The sequence below is a fragment of the Marmota flaviventris genome, chromosome 1 (genome assembly GCF_047511675.1).
Source record: "Marmota flaviventris isolate mMarFla1 chromosome 1, mMarFla1.hap1, whole genome shotgun sequence".
NCBI classification, from domain to species: Eukaryota; Metazoa; Chordata; class Mammalia; order Rodentia; family Sciuridae; genus Marmota; species Marmota flaviventris.
Window position 1 is genome coordinate 179,726,602 of NC_092498.1, and position 23,090 is coordinate 179,749,691.

Here is a 23,090-nt window from a genome sequence, read left to right on the forward strand (position 1 = left end):
GTAGATCCAAGATTTGTCTGGCAGACAAAATATGGCATTCCAAGGGTTTAGCCTCATACAACCCCAAAAAGCAGAGGGCAGCTGAGACCAAGGAGCACTGAGAAATAAAGTGTGGGCATGAGGTCAGGAGTAGCCATAGCCATCTGGATGCCCCTGGGGCAAGCAGGTAAGAGATAATTACCAGAGAGGTATGCTGACTGGACTGCATTCTGCCTGAGATTAGGAAATACACGTTAGTAAAAAGCTGAGACTCCAGGAAGAGATCAGAGATTCAGACAATCAAACTATGGTAGAAGTTTGCAAGGGTCTCCTGAGTACAAGAATTTGAGGATCAAACTCTGAGCTCAGCCAGGTGTAGAGAAATTTAAATGCCAAGTCCTAGCATTAAGTAGGAGCTTAGCTCTTTCTTCCTAAAACTGGATTTGGTTCTAAAGATGGGAATGGGGTCGGCCACATAATAAATACCATGAACCCCAATGTGGCAATATGCCTGAATCAGTGGACATAAACTGTAAGGGAGTTTGCTACAACTTCACCCAAACATGTGGAGGCAAGGCAGGGACCCAGACACACAGAAAAGCAGTAATGGCAGTAGAAGGGGCTTGGGAAACACTTAAAACAAAACAAATTTGTCAGAGAGAAGAGACATGCTAAAAATGACAATATGTGACAAAATGGAGGTCACATAACACGGCAGACACTGTCTGGGCTGTGCCCACATCCCCTGGCATTCACCTCTATGTGCAGAAGGCTTCTCACTGTGAACACCTGCACCCATCTGCAGGAAGCTTTGTTCTGGTGGTAAGCAAGCTCGGTCTCGTGCACAACTGTCAACAGCTCCAGAGACAGCCTTTATCCAGTGATGGCCGTGAAGTGGGTAAGTGCCCCACCTTCTTTGCCTCTCGGGTGAAATAACTCTGAAGTCCATTCTACATCTGTGTTGCCCCAAACGGTAGCCACTTTGCCACATGAAGCTACTAAGCATGTAGAATGTGACAGGTGTGACTGAAGAAGGGAATTTTAAATTTTATTTGATGTTAATTAATTTAATATTTAAAAGTGATACTCATTTCAGTTGCTGGAAAACATGTAAGTATGTTTGGGAAAAAAAAAACTTGGCTGTGTGCATATACTTTTTCAACTGTAAGTGGAATGAAATCCAAATACAAATCAAGATGAAAATTGAGTGTCCAAGTGAAGGTGTACTGTAAGTTTAGAATGCACATACTTTCAAAGACTAAGTAAAAAAAATCAAATATATCATGAATATATTTTTACATTGATTTCACATTGAAATGTAATATATTAGATTTAATGGGTTAAGTGAAATACAGTATTAAAATTAATTGCACTTGTTTTGCAACTCTTTTTTCTTTTTTAATGTGGCTACCAAAAAATTTAAATTTACCAATTTGCCTTGCCTGGTGTTTCTATTGGACAGTTCTCTTCTCCAGTGTGTTCCCCACTAAGATGGAGCTCCTGTTGCCCACAGTGGTATCTGGCATGATAACACATGCTTTAGATTCCTTTTCCTATCTCATATTTCTTCTCTACTAAGTTTCCTGGGATCATCTTCCAGGTTTGTAGTAGAATCCCAGTCTGAGGTTTTGTTTCTGGGAAACCCTAATCAAGACAAATAATATTATAAACACGAAAGCATTTTAGGTGTTAACTATTCTAACCTCTTAACTTTATAGATTAAAAAAAAAAAAACCCCTGAAATTCAAAGGGGTTCAATGACTTAGTCAAGGCCACTCAGCCATTTTGGAATTCAGAATTTGATTTCAAATTTTGTGTTATATGTGCATTTATTTTCTCACTGTATTACATTGCCTTTAAAGATTATTGGCAACTTTTGAGAAAGCAAATTCGACAGTGGAGCATTTAGGACTCCTGGGGTATAATTATAATAAACAACTTTATGTTTATCCTCCATAATCTCTTTAAACCTGCTCAGGTAGTAGCCTTTCTTGTCCTGGTTAAAAACAAGAAAGTTCATTGACCCTTCTGGTCCTTTCCGCCACCCCCTCTTCTCCTTTTTGTAGTACTGGGGATTGAATCCAGCCTTGTACATGCAAGGCATGTGCCCTACCACTGAACTCCATCCCCAATTCCTGGGGATTTGGTCACTTGTAGCCATGATCTCATCTTATGACAGTATATAGCCAGATCATTTAGAGTATCCAGGTTTAAAATTAAATCTTCTTTCTTTCACACTTTTTCTTTTCCCAATTTATGAAAGACCATTTATGACCCACCAGGGGTTGAAGAGAGAGGCAGAAGGGAAGCAGGAAACTCATGTTACAGGTACCATTTTAAGAAGACGGTGCCTACTCTATGCTTGGCAGACAAGCTGCCACTTTCTCTTGCAGACACTGTGGTAAATTGCTCAGTACTTCCTCTGCTGGGTCTCTCTGACTGAACCTCTCTTGATGTGGCAGTGTCTCCTTGGGCAACCACACCCCCTCCGCATGGTTCTCTGGTAATCCACTCCTCACACACTCTCTCTGAGGTCCTCTTGGGAAGAATTCTGAGTTACTCCAATCTGACTCTTGACTGCTAGGACTCATGCACCTTTTACCTGTTGTCAGGGAGAATTTGCAGTTACCTCCCAGACCAACAATGCTCCTTCCCATTGTGCTGCCCACACTCCTAGATGGCTTTTCCATCTAGGAGTCAATCAAAAGTCTTCAGCATGCCCTGATTGCAAGTGTCCCAGGTCAAGGGGAAGCCTAAAAGGTCCTGTTGAAGACCCCTTTTTCAGTTTTAGAGAAGGACAAAAACAGTCTCCTTCTCTCAGGAGGTTGAACTCAAGAGTAGTTCCCTTTAGAGTTATTCTCTTTTCAAATTTCTCTTTCATCTCCCAAACTTAACACTCATATCCTTGAGGTGGCTGAGGGGTTCCAGGAAATTCATAACCAGGTTCTTGCACATCATCTTTATAAATTTCCACATGATCCAGCACCTCGCGACTCTAATGCATTAAGTCAATTGAACCTAACAACTTAAAATTTTGTTGGAGCTGCAACATTACAAAAAGTTGTGTTGGGAATCAGATGGAATAGACATAGTCACTATGGATCGTTTATAATTGGTGCTTAGTAGTGAAAGAAAAAAAAATAGGTCAGTGGCCAGATAAGTACTAGGAAAAAGTATAAGTTTAGTTTTAGGGTTTCATATATATATTTCATATATATATATATATATATATATATATATATATTTAATAACACAAGCAGATCATTACATGTCTGCAAAGATCTTGGGTAGAACTACAGACTAATTTTACTGCAGTCTCTCTCTCTCTCTCTCTCTCTCTCTCTCTCTCTCTGTCTCTCTCTCTCTCTCTCTCTCTCTGCTTCAGCTGTATGTTTTAATGAAATAAATAAGTATTGAATGTCTTGAGAGTTGTGTGATTTCCTTTGATAACTGCAAAGACACCAGAGGTTTCAATTGTTTTTGATCCTCTTTGATCTCTCCCAGCTCCTCTCTTTTTCAACATTGTAGCATTTTTGAAATTTCTACATGAGAGTGAACAATAAAAGTTAACACTGTCATTGTAATTAATGTGAAGAGTATGGCTGTGTTTACACAATAAAACTATTTGCAGATATCATCTTCATCTTTTTCTCAGTGGATTATTATTTTTATCTGCATTTATAGCACAATGGTAAGCAACAGCATCTCAAACAACATTCCTATTTGAAAACCTAATTACTGACCTTTATAGGAGTAACAGAATATTGAGTAACCAAACTCCAATCATACCAAACTCTGAATTTCTCATCTCAAAATAAAAACACAAAATCCCTAAGATGGCAATTGTTGTATGGGTGTCCTTTCCTGTATTGTTTAGAGATCAAAACAGCTAGGCTTTGTTTAGGTGAATAAATCATCAAGGATTCCCACTAACAGTCATGTCCAGTGAGTTCAGCAGGAGCGCGATCAATTTTGACGCTACATCAACATGATATAAGCCATGACTGTTTTCTGCTTTAAGTCAGTATTAGCTGTGTTTTAAAATGAACAAAGAGAAAAGGAAAGGGGAAATATGTGATGTTAATAGCCTTCCTTTTGTGATCTCTTAGGGAGAGGTCTTTTTAAATAAGGAGCTTGAACTTGACCTTCTTCAATGGCACAAAGGTCCAACACGCAGTTTTAACTTATATTTAAATTTTAATAATTTTACTTGTTAGAGTCAGTTAAAACCGGACTCTCAAAAAAAAAAAAAAAAAAAAAACCCAAAAAACGAATCCTTAATCTTTTAATGTAACTGAGTAACTGATTGGCAAAGAATAGAAACTTAGGGAAAAAGTCTCTAATAGGCATACAAATATTTTCCTGATTTCTACATCCACAAAAGCAAACTAATTGCTTCCCAGACATTAGAACTACTGTATTTGCATTCTTAAATATAATTTAATAAAAATTCCTAACCTCATGATAGATCTGTTTTGGGGGACCTGATACTAAAAAGTACATTTTAAAGATTTAAAAGTCACATGCTCAGTATTGGCAAAATGGTACTGAAAGAGGCACTTGTCATATGCTGTTGGTGAGAGTGTGAATTTTTAAAATCTTTCTGGAAGGCAGTTTGGCCATAGCTGTTGAATGCCTCAGATTTTTCCATAAAACCCTTAAACCAGCATTTTTACTTTAGGGGATTCACACTAAGAAAATACTCATAGATGTTTGCAAAATTACAGCTACAAGATTTTTGTGGAAGTATTTTTGATAGAAACAAGAACTGGATAAAACAAATATTTAAAAAACAGGCTCTGTTCAGCCATTAGAAAGGGTACTAGAGAAATATTTAATATCATGGAAAAGGTGGGAAATGTTGATTAAAAAACAGCATGCACAATGTGATTTCCTTTTGTAAAATATTTAAAATTTGCATCAAAAAAATTGGATGAAAACAAATAGAAGTATAACAGTAGTATCTCTACATGACACCTTTTTCTCAGCATAGTTATATAACGCTTTAATTTTTTTTTTTTAGTTGTAGACACACACAATATCTTTATTTATTTATTTTTATGCGGTGCTGAGGATCGAACCTAGTGCCTCATATGTGCGAGGCAGGCATTCTACACTGAGCTACAACCCCAGCCCCATAGTTATAGCTTTTTAAAAATATTTTTAAATTAAAATGTGTTGCAGGTATAGAAATTTCAAACCATACGAAAGTAAAATAAAATCAAAATTGTAAGCTTGTCTCCCTAAATATCACATCATTTGGTAAAATGCACACACATATACACATATGTATATATACTCACCTATGTCTTTTTTTTCCCCAGTGCTAGTGATTGAAATCATGTCCTTGCACATGATAGGCAAACGTTCTACTACTGAACTGTATCCCAGAATGGCCCCCTGTCCTCTTCTCTTAATTTAGCAGTATATCTTGGAGAGTGTTACATTATGGTGCAGATAGGTCAACCTCATCACATTCTTTAAATTACTGCATAGTATTCTATAATAGAAATACATAATATCTTCCTTACCCACCACTCCTACCCTGACTATTCTGTTCCAACAGCAGGATCTGTAGATGATTATCTACTTCTTCTCAGTTCTTCAGTTTTCTACTTTTCCAGCTTAAAGTAGTTATAATTTCCCTAGACACTCTCTTTTTTTTACCCCTATTTGCAATGCCCTGTAATCAGGAAGACAAGATTTATGGAAGAAAATCATGCTATAGTGCAGATAGCCTCAGATAGACTCCCAACATGACTTGGATATCCTACTAATCTCTCTGGTTGGACCACTCTCCTCATGTCTGCTATAATTATTTCAAACTGCCTCCATTTTCCTTCAAAAAGGATTTCCTCCAATCTTCTCCAATTTTCCCTCTCTGGGCTTGATGGTATCTCCCAATTGAGAGGGTACTGAAATCTCAGTTTCCAAATACTGATTTGTAAATCCTTTCAGTTGTGTAACTTTTCTTTCTTCCTTCTTGTTACACTGTAGAAATTCATTTGCTTTGCTGTTATTTTACTTGGGAAATTTGTACCTATTTATTCTTATTAGTACTTTAATTAGTTTCCTATGTACACCTGCTTTTTTGATATCAGGGTTATTCCATTTGACTTGTAGAATAAATTGGAGAACATTCTTTTATTTGTTTCTTTTCTGTAGATGCTCAAAGAATTTAAAAAACGAAAATGAACCGTTCTTTGAAAGGTTGGGGGAAGCATTTTGGTACAGGTCTTCAGGTAATGGTAAGGGAAATGGTGTGTGTGTGTGCGTGTGTGTGTGTGTGTGTGTGTGTGTGTGAGAGAGAGAGAGAGAGAGAGAGAGAGAGAGAGAGAGAGAGAGAATGTGTTTGTAAATCTTTGAATAACCTTTAGTTTCTCCTGTAATTATTGGTTTATCCCAGTTTTTCTCTCGCTTTCTGAGTTATTTTTGTTAATTTTTCCCCTCATAGAAAACATCTACTTCATCAAAATCATCTAGCTCATCTAGATGTATGTGTGTGTGTTGGTGGGTAGGAGGATCCTTTCACAATTGAAATCTATGGACGTTGTCTTAAAATCATTGTTAAAAATATTCTTGTGAAGGAAGCCACATAACTTTCTATGCTTGCCTACAAATAATGTCTGTTTTCTGATCATGTTTTTGTTTTCTCATAATGTTTTTCTCCAAATACTCAGTGATTTCCAAATGCACAAAACCTGCTTGTATAATACTCTCTATCAACGTGGGCTAAATGTGAATTGAAGAGCAAGTCAGATACAGAAAAGAATCTCTACTGCTGTATAACTTGCAGCACGGATGGCCTGTATCACCACAAGATTTGTGAAAAGGAGCTATTTTAAATAATACTTCAACAGTTATCTCAGTCATGTGATTTGTTTGAACTTGCAAGCCGTATAATGTTAGCTCCTAAGTTATCTGTTATACAATACCATACCACCTCATGGAGACCTAAAACTTCTCATGTTCTGTTTTGCAAAAGTTTAACAAGTAATGGAAAAAAAAACTCACTTCCTTTCATATATTGATGAATAGAGACAGATAAGAATTTGAGAGAGCAAAATAGGTGGCCGGGTCACCAATGTGAGAACATTGATAAGTAGGCACATTTGCTTGGCAGGTGGTCAGTTCATTCTCAGGAGCATTTATAGACAGGAACTTGGAGATTATGTGAAATCTGCAGACTGATCTAATGACTAGCATAAGGGATAGGTTCACAGATCTGCACCAGTTGAAAAATGATGCAAACATTTCTGTGATTTTTATTGATGAAAGTCATAGATGTTGCTAGTACCATTATGTCTGTTGCTTACTTTCATAATTGAAGGTCATGTTAAATTTCAGTTAGAGGCTAGTAGAAATAAAAATGTAATTTATTTCAAGATTACAGACCTACTGTAACCTAGAATCCAGGGCACTGGAATCTGGATGTCTAGATTTATCAGTGTATTTGTTTAAAGAAATATGTAATATAGTAGTCTCTTATGTTTCTATTTGCATTTTTTTTTAAAAAACTGACTACTTCTAGAGAAAGAAGTAATATAATTTCCTTAAATGTTTTATTTCCTTAATACATGAATGATAATTAAATTAACAAATTAATAAGTGATTATTTAAACTGAATCAAGAGTTTAGCAGATTTCTTTTTTACTGCGTTTTTTTATCCTGTTTTTCTGTTACATTGTTTTTTACTTTGAGCACTGCATTAGTAATTCTTACAGAAAAAGTCTCTAAATTTTAAGCTGTCAGAATATTTTCATGTCCTTAAATGTTTTTTTTTCACTCTTATACATGATTGATAATCTTGGTGGGTAGGTAAAAAATAATTTAATCACAGAACCTGAGAAGAGATTCTCCATTGTCTCCTAGCACTCAGGAGTGATACATCTGCATCCTTATTCTAAAACTATTTATGTGAAGCTCAAAAAAAATTGTTTTCATAGTTCTGTGATACTTTTGTGATTTTTCTCTTTATTTTTGGAGTCTTGCATATTTACCAGGTTTTGACCATTTCTGCTTGGAAGTTGCAAGTCTTTTCAACTAAAGATATATTTTTCCCCCTTAAAAAATTTTGTTCTATTATTCTCTAGTGAAGTATCTTCTTCATTTTATATGGAATCCCTATTAAATAGAAATTGGAACTTTTCAATCTATTATTTTTTATAGTTTCCTTACACTTTTCATATCTTTGCCCTTTTCGGATCATTATGATAACATTGCTTTGCTTGATCTTCCAGGTCACTAATCACTTCATCATTATGTCTATGCTAAAAACAAAAGAACCCCAATTTTTTTTCTAAAAATGTGGAACCATAAAAATTTACAAGTCTAGACTTAGAAGAGCCTAAAAGCTCTATCAAAAGACTTCTAGAACTGATAAACTGAGTCATCCAATAATTCAGTAGGATACAAAATCAACACGCATAGATCAATAACTTTTCTATATACCAATAATAAATCTGTTGAGAAAGAAATCAGGAAAAGGTTCATTCACAATGCCTTCAAAAATATGGAATAAAATATTTAGGAATAAATATAACCAAAGGGATGAAAGACCTGTACAAGGAAAATTACAGAATGTTGAAAATGAAACAAAAAGGACACCAGAAGATGAAAAGATTTCACATGTTTGTAGGTAGGCATAATTAAGATGTCCATACTACCAAAAGTAGTCTATAGATTCAATGCAATCCCCATCAAAATATCAATGGCATTCTTCTCAGAACTTAAAAAAAATACTAAAATTTATATGGAAAAATAAAAGATCCAGAATAGCCAAAGCAATTCTGAACATCACAACAATTCTGAGGCATCACAACACCCTACTTAATGATTGGGAAAATATATATATTAGATATATATCTTTCACCCTGCACAAAAGTCAACTCAAAATGGATCAAAGATCTGAGGAAAAGATCAGAAACTTTTGCACTGCTGAAAAAGAGCACACAGTCAACACTCCAATATGTAGGCATAGGTAGCAACTTACTCAATAGGACTCCTATAGCTCAGGAAATAACATCAAGAATCAAAAAATGGGATGGCATCAAATTAAAAGGCTTCTGCATCAAATTAAAAGGAAACAATGGCACAAAGAGAGAGCACACAGAATGAAGAAAATCTTTGCCAGGTCCTCTTCTGACAGAGGATTAATATTTAAACTATACAAAGAACTCAAAAGACTTAACATCAAAAAAGCCCCCAAAATACTATTCAATAAAATGGGTAAATAAACTCAACAGGCACTTCTCAAAAGAAGAAGTAGAAATTGCCAACTATTTCATGAAAAAAAAAAAGTTCAACATCTCTAGCAAAACTACACTGAGATTACTTCTTACTCCGGTTAGAACAACAATCATCAAGAATACAAATACAATATTGGTGAGGATTGGGGTGGATTTATATACTGTTGGTGGGAATGTAAATTAGTATAGCCACTATGGAGATTTGTATTGAGGTTCCTCAAAAGATTAAGAATGGAACCACCATATGACCCAGCTATACCACTCCTTGGTATGTATCCTAAAGAATCAAAGTCAGGATATTCTAGGGACACACACATATCATGTTTATAGCAGGAGAATTTGGAACAGCAAAGTTAAGGAACCCATTCAGGTTTCCAACAATAGATGAATGGATAAAGAAAATGTGGTATATCTACATGGTAGAGTTTTATTCAGCCATAAAGAAGAAGAAATTATGTAATTTGCAGGAAAATGAATGGAACTGGAGAATATCATGTTCAGTGAAATAAACCAGATGCAGAAAGTCAAGGGTCATATGTTTTCTCTCATAAGTGGAAACCAGAGAGAAAAAAGTAGAGGGGAAAAGCATTCTTCTGAAAATATCAGGGAGTTCAGTGAGGTAGAGGAAAGAGGTCAGGGAGAGGCTGGAGTAGAGGGCAAGAGAAGGTACTGGGGAATGAAATTGATCAAAATGTGTTATGTACATGTATGTGTATGCTTCAATGAAACCCACTGTTCTGTATAATTATTCTGTACCAATAAAAAATTTACAAGACCTTTTCTTTAACATACATTGAGCCATAGATTCCTCAACTCTATTGGATATTTTACATATTAATGTTTATTATCTTTTTCCAATTCTCAAATGAGTTCATCTGCTGTTGATGCTCTTCCAATGTCTCTGGTATAGACAGATTATTACTTTCGAGTTTATCCCTGTGTGATTTGGAATGGAACATAGTATTTAAAAGTTACTACCAAACATTAGAACCTGGAATCTGTTCAATGATGTCAAGTATGTATCAGACTCTATGCTAGTCCATGGATGGGTGAAGCAGACAGAGTTCCCCATCAAGCAGAACATCACAAACATCTCAGACACTAAACATTGTCCTCCAAGATACATGAGAAAAGGTAGGAGACTGTAGGCAGAGGAGTGGTCTGAACAGCAAGTCAGGTCTCCTCCTTCTAGGTATTTTCTGAAAGAATTTGGATTTTTTAAAAAATATATACACACTAAGGAGATAGGAAGGGATTAGACATATCTAGGAAGATAATTTTTGTCAATACTATGGCCAATGAGAAGGAAAAAGGTAGAACTATAAAGGGGAAGTCACTTAGGAGATGATTGCTCTAGTTCAGAAGGATCATTATCATCTAAGTTCCAGCAGCTTTAAAGATGGAAAGAGGAACATATGCACTTGACCCAACATCTCACTTACACAAACTTTTATTTGAAAATGGCACTAGATTCCATGTCAAGCACCACATCATTAATCAGCAACCACAATGGTCACCATTTTTGCATTATGTTTTGTCTGGTTACTGTTGTGGTTTGGATATGAGGTGTCTCCCAAAAGTTCATGTGTGAGACAATGCAAGAAGGTTCAGAGAAGAAATGATTGGGTTATGAGAGCCTTAACCCAATCAGAGAATTAATCACCAGTGGGATTAACTGAGTGGAAACTGAAGGGGGTAGGGTGTGGCTGGAGGAGGTGAGTCATTGGGGGCATGCCTTTGGGGTATATATTTTGTATCTGGCAAGTGGAGTCTCTCTCGCTTTCTCTGTTTCCCTCCGCCACACTCTTCGGCCATGATGTTCAGCCTCACCTTGAGCCCCTAGGAAAGGAGCTGGCCTTCCATAGACTGAAACCTCTGAAACCGGGAGCCTCTTAAAAAAATTTCCCTTCTGTACAATTGTTCTGTTCTGGTCTTTTTTAGACACAGCAGCAAAAAAGAACTGACTAAAACAGTTACTTTTTGATTATCCACACTTTAATAAGGAAGAGTTGTGTCATGAAGTTCTACACCTCTGATATTGTTACATGTTGTATAGATTTCATAGCAATAATTCATGCACAATAGAGAGATTATGGCCTGCTAGTTGTTAAGAAGAATATCAGGGTTGCTGGGTGCTTGAATACTGGCAATGAGAAATCATGATCAGTTCCAAATTGGGAGCCAGACGCCATCATCGGAGGATCTGGCAACTCATCCCTAAAATCCACAGTGAATTCTAAAGTTCTTCAAACGTGCACTGCGTGATTAAAGAAGACAATGCCCTCTGGAAGAGAAGGGGCATTCCTAGGTCAAAGAATAAGCCTATTACCATAGGTAAACTTACAGAGAAGTTTACATTTCTCTGGCTGGAAAGGTAGGCTCTGGGAAAATTTAATAAAAAATGTACTAATAGAAGTGATAAATATTCTTGCTCTGCTCATAGTTCTTTATATGACAAAGCATTGAGGTTATCCTGAAAAAACAGGGAGTAGGGTTTGGAATTGGATGGATGTGAATTTTGTAGGCAGTAGATGAGCAATGGAGACGGACTGGATTATCAAGGAAATGGGTGGAAAACAAAGTCTAATGGAAAACACCTTTTGATTGTTTTCTTTCAGAAGTTTCCTAATACTATATTTAAGGCAGAGTTTTCAGAGTCACTATTTTGACTGTAAAGGGAACCCAGGTCTTCAATTTTAATCTGATTTTTGTTAAGATAGTATTGTAAAAGTGGTCTTCCTGGGGTTGGGTCGGTAGCTCAGAGCAGAGCGCTTACTTTAGCTTGTGTGTGGCCCTGGGTTCGATCCTTAGCACCCACGTAAAAACAAATAAGAGAAAGGCATGCTGTTCATCTACAACTACAAAACAAATTTTTTTTTTTTTAAAGTGGTCTTCCCCACAGGTACATATTGCTCAGACTGTAAACTGGCAAATAAAATAGTTTCACAGTATATTGTAGAGAAGCTTCAGGTATATATATTTTCACAAAAATATATTTGGAAATAACCTGAATATTATAGTACAATTTAAAAATTTCTTAAAATTTGTGCCATGAATTGATGTCAAGTATACTTAAGTTGCCAGGAACAGCAGTACATGCCTGTAATTCCAGCGACTTGGGAGGCTGAAGCAGGATGATTGCAAGTTTAAGGCCAGCCTTAGCAACTTAGTGATGCCTTCAGCAACTTAGTGAGACTCTTTCTCAAAATAAAAAAATAAAATAAAAGGGACTGGCGATGTGGCTCAATGGTAAAGTACTCCTGGGTTAGATCCCCAGTACCAATAAACAAACAAACAAATAAACAATGCTTGAGTTCAACTTTTGTATATGGATAAGATGTGTACTAAAACTTAGTTTAACTTAATTAAATAGTATGTAAATGCATTGAAAGTCAGCTAATATCTCTTGTGTGCCCACTATGTGCTGGTCACGGTTCTGGATACCTGTGATATGTACTACTGAGCAAATCAGATAAAATGTGCCCCTCTGGCAGGGAGGAGAGTCTAATCCATAGATATAGTACACAAGTTAAATAGACAAGTGTTATGAAAAAATTAAAGTAAAAAGAGAAAAATAAACCCAGGTAAAAGGGATCATTAGTGGGTGAGATATTTCAATTTTAAAGTTTAAACAGGTCTTCAGAGTAGGTCTCACTGGCCAAGAACCATTTGTGTGTGTGTGTGTGTGTGTGTGTGTGTGTGCGTGTGTGTGTGGTGGTGGTGGTGGTGGTGCTGGGGATTGAACCTGGGGCTGTACTTGTGAGGCAAACACTCTACCAACTGAGCTATATCCTCAGCCCCCCAAGAACCATCTGGGTAAAGATGAAGAAGATAAACAAGTAAAATAGGATGATGAAATACTGTTCTAAGTATCCTACAAAAGGAAAATTGATTCCATAGGAAGATTCAGATTTATCCTCTACTTAGATTGGCAAATCATTTTTGATTACTCAAAAACCTCAAATTCACATTACTCCCAATATGTTCTCTAACATACTGGAATTCTTTTCACAGCATTGTCTAACTAGTTTTTTGGAATAATGCATATCAGTGTATTAGTTTACACCTACCTTAGAATCAGATGTGGGTATCCTTCTTTTTTTTTTTTTTAATTTAGTCTTATATCTATCAGCAAACCTGGTATTATACCTCCAAAAAGATTAAAGTCCTCTCCACTCACACCTCTATTTGGACTATATTTAAAATATAAGGCTTCTTGATTTCTCAGAATGATATAGTGATCTAGGGATTTTTTGAGCAAATGTAGGTCTCAAATTATTGGAAGATTTTTTTAGTTTAATAAATAGTTTTGTTTGAAATATATGCATGTTTTTCTCTTCCATGTGTGTTCATCTTCCTTCCTGAACAATATTTGTTTGCTGAGGATATAAACGCCTCTGCAATGATAGCTTTATAGTCAGGTGGCAGGTTCAATTTGATTGCACTGAAAAAGGTGCATTTTTTTTCATATGATATTAATTTTGGAGGTTATTGGAATAAACCCTATGCATTATATAGGTTTGTCACTTTTATCTATTTAAAGATGTCTGTTTTTATTACTTTCTGATTATTGTCTCACTGTGCTAAATATTAAACTACCTCTTCTTTATTTAGCCATTATTTTAAGGAGCTATGAGCTTCATGTGCCAACTTTTTAATTTAATTGATTAGAAGCAAAACTCATTTTCTTAATCACACTTTGCTTGGCATTGCACAGCTCAACTTACAGTGGGAGAAAAGAATACAAAACAAATAGGCAATCTGTACTTAAAAAAATTTTTTTTGAACAGTACAAACAAATGTAAAATTATACCCAAATAAACAATGTTAATTAAGTGATGGAGTTGTATTTTAAATAAATAAATCGTTGAAAGGGAAATATTTCATGCCCTTTCTTTGAAAATCAAGCACTTATTTTTGTTCTTATTCTTGGTTAGAAGAATTTGTGCACTTACCTCAAAGAATAAGCACTGGATTGTGCCTATTAATAAGATCAAAAGAAATAGACCAATCACCGTTGGCTTAGCTCAGTGCTCGGTGTTATGGAGCAAACAAAAAGAGCTGGGAAACTTTATTGTGTGGTGTGTGTGTGTGTGTGTGTGTGTGTTTTGCAGAATAATGGGGAAAACACATACCAATCACACTGTAACTTTGCAACACTTAAAGCTAACATGTCGCATTATTCTTTTAGATACATATTGATGTACCTGTTTGCTGCTATGGTTGTGTGATATACACACACATAACTAATGATCTGTTTCTTTTTAAACATGCAACTAATAATCAGACACTACTGCTATGTTTTATTAGGATTTTCTAAATGGTAAATAATCTTCAATTTTAAAAATCCATATATTTTTTTTACACCTACTATTTGCTAAGCCCTAGAAATAGACAGAGATTAAAAAGGATGAGGCTTTGGACCTCATTGAATTCCCATGTTATTGGCAGAGGCAAAGGGGCCACAAATGTTGGTGTCACACTACTGATGGAGGGAAGGTGCCCACCAGTGTGAGACCATTTAGGAAGAAATGCCTAATTCAGAGGGATAAGGCAGTGGGGATAGGGGTCATTTCATGGGAAGGTCTCTATATGAGGAGCAGTTTGAACTGAATCTGAGGGAAAGCAGGGTTTATTTGAGTGAAGAAAATATAGGGGAGTCGTTATATACTGGGGGAACAAAGTCTATGAAGCGAGCATGCCAGAGAGAACATTTGAGACACTCGTCTTAGTTAAATGTGATGACATTTCAGATATGCCATTTTCACTCTTGGAAAAATAAGCAAAATCAAGTTGCCAAGTCTGGAAGATTGATATCCCATTTCACATTTGAATTATTGAGATATCCTTAAACACAAAATGTGTACTCCTCTGCTGGTTTTGAAAGCTTGATGTTTGAGCATTATCCATTTTGCTGAAAGTAAACTCTTCAGAGTGAATCAAAGTTTTCCTTAATTTTCCTAAATATGCGACATTGGAAAGAAAATATAAGTTTTCCTTGTACCAATAAATTCATATGATCAATTTTATGGATTTACTTGGAAATAACCAATAGTGATGAGAAAATTTTGCTTTTGTCTGGGGCCATCTTTCTGGGTCTGCTAGCACATTTGAGACCCTTGTGTCTTCTCATCTGAGGTACAGCTGCCACCCACATCAAGGGCATCAGCACAGGATGTTCTGTTTCTGCCTCTCTGCCTGACTCTTCCCACCCCACATTGAAGTTATGTGCATTTTTCATGGGAACAGAAGCAAATGGTATGGTTGACTTTGTTTCAGCAAAGCTATGTGATGTTTTTATGCTTTAAAAATAGCATTTATATCTTTTCCTTTGGTATTCCCCAAACAAGCAAACTCATTCTGTTGGAACCAGACAACTGCTTCCTGTGGTTTGGATATTAGACTAACTAGGTCAGAATCACCTAGGGGGGGAAAAAAAAAAAAAATATATATATATATATATATATATATATATATATATATATATATATATATATGTGTGTGTATATATATATATATATAGTATGAAGTTCCTGATTCTGCTCAGGATCTATTGAATCAGAATGTCTTGGTGTGGGCCCAGATGGTCTATTTTCAGCAAGTCTTCAGAAGATTTCTGATGCACGTTAAAGTTGAAATATCATTTATGTCATTTATGTAGATCTTCTATCTACTTTGGCCCAAGGTTAAGTATTTGGGGGACCAAAATGAAAAACCAGTAGCATATGTTTATTTGACTTGATCCATTGAGCTTAAAAAAATTACCTACAGTTTAGAACAGCAGTTTTATAGTATCATTTTTATAATTTCCAAATTCCTTCCAACCACTACAGAGTAGGACATGAACATCATAACTTTTTTTGCACACGTAATACTTTCAGAAGTCCAAAGCTCAATTTTATCAAGCACGGAGCTCATAGCATTTATTTCTCCTTGACACATTTCAATTTGTCTTACAGAAAATTTTTTATTCTTTACTGATTTATACCCCTCAAGGTTACATTTGCCTACAGATTTTTCTTTTGGTATTTTGGTATTTATGACAGGCACTGAAACCTATTTAAATTATTTCTGAGCTACATTTCTCTTCAAATGCCATAAACATTTTCTTGTCTCACCAGAATGTCTAGTGTTACTTTTGCTCTACTTTTGATTTTAAAAAGGCAGCTGATTACTATTTTTCAATACAGTGTTTTGCCTATGAGATCTTTATCTCTTTAGACAGTGTCTTAAAGCCCCTTGTTATTTGTGAAAATACTTCCTGGGTCTTAAGTAAGCACTAGCAATGATTCTTAATGTTCTCTCTTATTCTGTTCCTCTGTGACTAGATGTGTAATGAGTGAGCTGTGTGTACATGGTAATAGAAGGACATTCTTCAGTATCATTGATGCTCAGGATCAAATTAATATGGCATCCTTAAAATAAAGTATGATCATATTGAATGCCAGAGCAAACTCTTATCCTTAGCATCTCTTCTTTCTGATATATATATATATATATATATATATATATATATATATATATATATATATATATCAGAAAGATAAAAAATCATATATATGATTTTTTTTAGTTGTTGATGGACCTTTATTTTATTTATTTATATGCACTGCTGAGAATTGAACCTAGAGCCTCACACATGCTTGGCAAGTGCTCTACCACTGAGCTACAACCCTACTCCAGATCTGCTGTGTTCTGAACTGCTGTGTTATAACCTCTGTCAGATTTCAACAGTTGCCAAACTACCATAAAGTATCATGGTAGACAGAATCCATAATAGAAAGACCTTACACCAAGGTGGGAGACGCTGGAGAGAAGTCCAACAGTTGAATCAGATCAAAACTAGTAACCAGTCCTCACACGCTGGTTTGAGAGTACTAATTGCTTACAGGAAAGTCAGGGAAATATGTCCAGATGCTGAATCTGTATTATGAAGGAGAGCTGCTAGAGAAATCCATGACAGTGTTGCCTCTGCATCACATGGTGCGTCCAGGGTAGCTGTCATTCAGTAGTACCTGCAGGTGGGAAGAAGAACTGGTCACAAGGTGTGGTGGGGAAGGGAGTAGGGAGGACTGAATGTGCTGGAATCCATTGGCACATATGTATTAGTCTCTCCGTGAATCTAACCATGAAAATCTTCAGAGTATAATTGGCTACACCTTCATCTCCACCTTGAAAAATTCTCATGCAAATTTTCTTTCTTCACCAACTTTAATCTGAAACCACAAGTGAAAGGAAATTCTAGGAAAATTCTTCTAATATAGTCAATTGATAAGTTATCCATATGAAACCTCTACAACCATATATCTGTTTAACATACATTTCTATTATTTCTAGATTAATGTGTTTTATTTATTTATTTAGAATAATAGTAGTTTTGTTTTAATCTGCTTTAGAACATATAGGAAGCCATAGCCTTCCCTCTTCTCCCTTTATGTACTACATACATTGTTGATTTCCTATAAATGCATTTTTTTTCCCAACTGAACAAGGTTCTGAAAAGTTAGTATCTTATTTACAAATATGCTCCTGAGAAGCTGACTGAAATCTCTAAGGATGCTCAGCACCATGTCCTTATGACTAGAATCACTCACCTCTCTAGATCTGATCTGCCCTACTTTGCAATGGAGCTTCTTGGGAGCACCATGCTTTGGGACTAAGCTAGGGAACCTCCACTTGTTAGTCACTGCTGCATAACATAACACCCCAAAATATAGAAGAGTATAATAGCATTTCCTTATTTCTCCTTATTCTATTAGCTGGATGGTTCCACCCTGGTTCACTCAGCAGGCTGACATAGCTGGAGGAACACTGGCCTGCATGGCCCAACACGGTCTCATTCCTGTGTCTGGCAGGTGATGCTTACTTTTGGTTGGGGCACTTTGGTTTGTTCTGTGCCCTCTCATCTTCTCGGAGGATTGGGTGGCTTACTTACCTGGTGATCCCTAGAGACACACCCCAAGATAACAAATTGGCAACTTAAATCCTTTTTAAGACCTAGCTTCATGGTAACACAATGTCACTTCTACAAATTTTTTTTAGGGGGGCAACATTCTTCACCAGGCAAGGCCAGATTCCAGGGGAGAGGGAATATACTTCACCTCTCCAAGAAAAAAAGATGACAAATGCCATGGCCATGTCTTTCAAGGTACAATAACCATCTTAAAAATGAAATTATATTTCAGTTAAGTGTCTCTTTGGTAAGAAACTCTACCCTCTTTCTTCCTCTCCATTCCCCCAACCATACTCACACATTCTATGGCTATTTGTATAGCAGTATGTCCTAGTTGAGGATGATTTGATCCTTATCTCCCCCAAGGGACATTTGGCAATGACTAGAGACACTTTTGATTCTCACAACTGGCATTGGGGTTTGATACTAGCATTTAGTGAATAGGGACCATGAATGGTGCCAGATATCCTACAATTCACAGGACAGTCCCCTGCAACAATAAATTATCCGGCCCCAAATGTGCTGAGGTTGAGTAACCCTGCCTTATATGGAGTGTAATTCTAGCAAGTTGCCTGAGAACTTTGGTCAAGAATAATACCTGAAGGTATTCTTTTCACACAGTCTGAAATGATTTAAAATTTTGAAAGGATCATAAATTTTCTTTTGGATAGAAAGGGACTTTAGGTGTGGAAGCTGCCTTTTTATCATTCATTATTTATGAGCAAACCATTTTAGTTAGAATATGAACCACTCAAACCTTTCTTTAAGATTCAGACTGAAAACAATACTTAGACTTTCAAGACTTTGCCTATTAGTTTTAATTTTCACTTCCCATTCTGGCTTCTACCCCAAACCTAAGGGATGTGCATGCTTGTGTATATGTGTGAGTATGCACATGTACACACACACACACACACAGGCACGCATAACATGTTTTAGCTAGTTTTGTCAGAAATCTTTTAAAGATCTTCCCTCCTTGTTTTAAAGGTTGCAAATACATGTTAATTGGACAATGTCAATTGCAAAACCATTGTCTCTCTTAATGAGGAATAATAATTTGCATAGAACCCCATGATTTTTCTAATTGTATCTTTAGATATAGACTGATAGAATTTAAAAGCTTACCATGGTTTCTCTACCACATTGTTCTTAGGAGAGGCTGAAATGTTTAAGGCGTAACCTCCAAAATAATATAGAGATAAAATAAAATGGGATGAATTGTTGATAACACAAAACAAGTTAAAATTATGTGCAACGGTAAATCCGATTTCCTTAGGGTAGAGAAAAACAAAAAGATAAAAGGGGATACCAAGGATAGTTTTTCCATAAGAATTTAAAAAAACAGAAATGGGTAGAAGGTAGCTTTGCTCTGCAACCCTGTTCCATATTCCAATTCCAGGTCTGGAGTTATCCTTGGCTTGGATGGTCACCAAGTTTGCTTCTTCACCTTTCTCACCCAAACACACCCCATCTGCTCCCTCCTGAAGGTGTGTGATCACAGGTATCTTACCTTGTTCCCTCTGGACTGACAGAGTCTGTTTGCTGTGCCTGCTCCAAAGCAGTGTTTACTAATGATGGTAGAGGAGATACATAATTTGAATACCTGAGTAGAAGTCTTTTATATCAGCTCAGGCCTGAAGATTCTTGCGTAATTTTCAGAGAGAAAGAGAGAGATAGAGAGAGAGGGAGATGAGTGTGTGTATGTGTGTTGGGGGTGGTGGTGCTTGAAGATTCAAGAATCCATGGAGATCAACAAAATAGTTCCCTTAATCTATGGATGAGACCAAGCCCACAGCTGTAATTAACATCACAGTGGTTGCCTCAACAACAGATAAATTCCTCTTTTCAGCTGAAGGTTGATGTCATGAAAGTGATATTTTACTGGCGAGATATTGCTGAAATCTGTTTGCTTAACAAAGCAATTATTGATAACTTATAATTGCTTATTGCTGCCCAAATCATCAACTTGTTAGCAAAAGCAATCTCACATCTCAATAGTGATATGTTGCTTCTATTTTAGGGAAGACTGACAAGTAATTTTTTTTTTCTTTCACAGAGATATGTCAGAGAACAACAACCTTTAAACTATGAGTTGTCATACTGGCATAAACTGGATCGGTGTTCCCAAAGTACTGAAAACACTGTTGGAGTTTTCTGCTTCAGAAGTCTTGACCTTTGGCCTTCAATCGTTTATCTCACTTTAGACTAATGGCAATGGATAGTGGAAACAGATGTCTAATCTGTGGTGTCACAGTCGCAAGATCTTTTCTTTAGAGAACTCAACATACAGGTATCTTCCAAGGAGCAGATAAACTCATCCTGAAGTGCTCTCAGAATGGAAACGTTTTCTTTGTAATTATAGCAGAAAAATGTAGACATCCAAGGCAGGCCTTTGTCAACCTTGAAGTAGGTATTTTTTTTTTTTAATTTTTTTTATTTTTGTCAAGACTCTTCTCAATAGATAGGAGCAGCTTCTGGTAACACTGACCCATAGCTTGAGATCTTGAAGTTGTACTACACTGGTTTTGAAGTGTTACTGCTCCCAGTTCTCAAGGAAGAGCTCCTCTCACTGACATGGCTCACAAGGATAGTTGTACCATTCATACCACTTTAAGGCATTGCTTCTTTCAGATGGCAGCAATCAGAATAGGGTAAGATCAAGACTGTTTTCTGGCAGCCTTGTTACTGGTACCACGTGACATTTATAGAGAATGTTGTGCCTTTGTGAAGTACACTTAAATGCATTACAGAGAGAGGCGGTGTAGCATAAAGGTCAAAAACAGGGCTTTGCCATCAAGGTGACATATATTTTCAGCCACATAAAGGCTCAGTTTCTTTATTTGTAAAATATGGATAATAGAACCTAAGTTGCAGCATTATGGTAATGACTGGCTATATGTAAATAGCTTCGTCTGGTGACTGTGCCCTAAATAGCATTACAGAACTAGTGGCTATTATTGCTACTACCATAATAATGCAGGTTCCTTTTCACCTTGTTTCATATATTTAGATCTTAAAAGATTCATTACAGATTTGTTGTGAAAGCATAGAATTTAGGGAAATCTGCATCAGAGTTGAGGTCCCTGCAAACCCATCAAGAAATACACACACACACACACACAAAACAACAAGATAGGCATTTGAATCCTCTGTGACCAAATATATCCCATTCTCATTGAAACCTCCTCCAAGATCATGGGGCTCCAGCTGACATTTAAATAGTATCTTCAAATACTGTAAACATTGGCTCAAAATTTCTTCTAGGTTATCAATTTTAAACCAGAGTCTAAAATTTGGATAGTGCTGACAGTGCACCAAGTAATGCTGAACAGATTGAACACGCTGCTTATTTTTGTGCTCCGTGCCATCAGGAACACCTTCTTTACAATCTTTTTTTTCCGAGGTGCTAATTCACTAAACAAGCAGCACACATTACCCCAGGCACCAAATCCTTCGAGATGTTCCCAAGTTGCCCATATTCCTCGTATTCCCTGGGATGGTTTGGGGGCCACAGAAAGCCCAACAACTGTTTCAGAGCCTGCTGCCTGGGGTGCCCTAGAATTATGCACAAATAAAACCCCGGGGGGAGATGTAAGATGCTAAAGTAAGCATCTTAAAGAGTGGGTAGGAAAGGACTCAAAGGCTTAAAACCACCCAGCAAAATTCAAATGAGAAATGGGTAGGTAGTTACAAAAAGGATCTGGATTGCGATGTAAAACAAAATACAAAAATAACATGCTGAAGCCTGACATTCTAGTGTAGCAAACCCAGTCACTGATTCTGAAACGGAATACTATTCTGATAGGCTTCACTTTATAGGAGTCCCAAATGCCGGAATTAGAACTAAGGCATACATAAACTAGAGGGAGTCCTTTAAATAATAAGTTCTTTTTGAGAATTTAAAAAAAAATGACAGATCTAAAAAATGATATATGTCTATCTTTTACAGGGATGCATTGAAATTTGTTGAAACATCTAAGCTATCATTTCCCTGAAAAAGCCTTCAAGGAGAGCAGGGGAGCCCCAAGCAGGCAGTCTCAGCCTCCATTTGCCATAAATTGGAAATGACAAAGAATGTGATAACTGGAATCAATTTGCTTTGACCTTGATGTCATTCTCGCACTTGGAACCATTTACTCTGTTTTTTCCCCGTGCTGGTCACAAGCACTTTCTTCTTTTTTTAGCTATTCATTGAGAGAACTTGAGAGAGCAGTTTGATTTCAAGGGTGGTTTGAAGGTTGTCTGCCCAAAGGGTTTAAGAGGCCTTTGCCACTTTGCTGTTTTCATCTTCTTTGTTCTTTGTGTCTATTACTATGACTTCGGGTTTGGTGTTAAGATGTGTGGGTGTGAGCACGTGTGTGTGTGTGTGTGTTATTTGTTATAGATGGTTATCTTTAATTGCAGAATGATGCTTTTGAGATGGCATATCAGTTTTGGTTAAATTTTTGAAGGAGTCATGCTTATTATCTTGGTATGTTTTGCTTGAGTAGAGATAAGTGTCCTTATACTCCTTTTTAACACCAAAAAAGATGGCTATAATAACAGTTGGATCCTGTTTTTACATAGGATATCCAAAATAGGAAATTATCATTGAGCAAAGTGTACCCGGCAAGAAATATTTTCATAGTTTGCTATTGTTTTATGAATCTTTAATATATTTCCATTCTGATGTTAGGCTTGGTTTAGTGACACGTCTCTGTATTCACTCTGAAATCTAAAATGCATTTCAAACCTTCCTGAGCATGCTCGTTTCTTTAGGTTGATGTTGTTCATATCTCCCACCCTCATCAAGGTACAGTGGAATGGAGTATACTTTCTAGTTCTCATCAGTAGTCAGAAAGTTTGTTCAAACTGATCCTTCTGCAATAGCAGGGGTTTACAGCCCAAAGTTAGTTTTATGCTTCCTCAAC

The 23,090-nt window shown here is 36.5% G+C and overlaps 1 long non-coding RNA gene across 1 annotated transcript; it reads left to right on the forward strand.

The window, feature by feature from the left end:
• Positions 1-790: 790 nt before the first annotated feature.
• Positions 791-22,864, forward strand: LOC114081747 (uncharacterized). Its single transcript, XR_003580850.2, has 5 exons — positions 791-877; positions 18,270-18,375; positions 19,580-19,681; positions 20,237-20,470; positions 22,130-22,864. It is a non-coding gene; the product is annotated as an uncharacterized lncRNA (long non-coding RNA).
• The last annotated feature ends 226 nt before the right edge of the window (positions 22,865-23,090 follow it).